The 1,292-nt window shown below is 49.5% G+C and overlaps 1 protein-coding gene across 3 annotated transcripts in view; it reads left to right on the top strand.

The window, feature by feature from the left end:
- Window positions 1-1,292, top strand: part of TSNAXIP1 (translin associated factor X interacting protein 1) — a 107,156-nt gene that overhangs the window by 69,281 nt on the left and 36,583 nt on the right. The window lies entirely within an intron of this gene.

Genomic DNA, 1,292 nt, shown 5'->3' on the forward strand with positions numbered 1-1,292 from the left:
AATGGGACTCGCTCTTCTGTTTACAAAAGTTTTTCATTTAAAGTGGCTTAATATTGTAAAGAATTACTGCAGATCCCTGTCATCCAGAGGACAGTATACTCCTGGTCTGTAACAAGTGGCACACAGGCCATAAAGACTTATTCAAAAGCTAGGAAATGCCAGAACAGAGAACTTAATTTGGTCACCTTGTGCACACACCTTAATTACACACTGACATAGATTCATAGATGCTAGGGTCGGAAGGGACCTCAATAGATCATCAAGTCTGACCCCCTGCATAAGCAGGAAAGAGTACTGGGTTCAGATGACCCCAGCTAGATGCATATCCAACCTCCTCTTGAAGACCCCCAGGGTAGGGGAGAGCACCACCTCCCTTGGGAGCCCATTCCAGATTTTGGCCACTCTAACTGTGAAGAAGTTCTTCCTAATGTCTAGTCTAAATCTGCTCTCTGCTAGCTTATGGCCATTATTTCTTGGACCCCCAGGGGCACCTTGGTGAGTAGAGCCTCATCAATTCCCTTCTACGCCCCCATGATGAATTTATAGGCAACCACAAGGTCGCCTCTCAACCTTCTCTTGCGGAGGCTGAAGAAGTCCAGGTGCCCCAGTCTCTCTTCATAGGGCTTGGCCTGCAAGTCCTTAACCATATGAGTGGCCCTTCTCTGGACCCTCTCCAGGTTATCCACATCCCTCTTGAAGTGCGGTGCCCAAAACTGGATGCAGTATTCCAACTGCGGTCTGACCAGCGCCTGATAGAGGGGAAGTATCACCTCCTTGGATCTGTTTGTCATGCATCTGCTGATGCACGATAAAGTGCAGTTAGCTTTGCTGATGACTTCGTCACACTGACGACTCATGTTCATCTTGGAGTCCACTAGGACTCCGAGATCCCTTTCCACGTCCATGCTACCGAGCAGGTCATTTCCTAGGCAGTAGGTATGCTGGACATTTTTCTTCCCTAGGTGAAGCACTTTGCATTTCTCCTTCTTGAATTGCATTCTGTTGTTTTCTGCCCATTTGTCCAACCTGTCCAGGTCTGCCTGTAATTGTTCTCCGCCCTCCGGTGTGTCCACTTCTCCCCACAGTTTTGTGTCATCCGCAAACTTGGACAGAGTACACTTCACTCCCTCATCCAAGTCGCTGATGAAGACATTGAAGAGTATCGGTCCAAGGACCGAGCCCTGCAGGACCCCACTGCCCATGTCCTTCCAGGTTGATACTGACCCGTCCACCACCACTCTCTGGGTACGACCCTCTAGCCAATTTGCCCCCCACGGGACTCGGTAGGCATC

Source organism: Alligator sinensis, unplaced genomic scaffold (genome assembly GCF_000455745.1).
Source record: "Alligator sinensis unplaced genomic scaffold, ASM45574v1 scaffold1317_1, whole genome shotgun sequence".
Taxonomy (NCBI): Eukaryota; Metazoa; Chordata; order Crocodylia; family Alligatoridae; genus Alligator; species Alligator sinensis.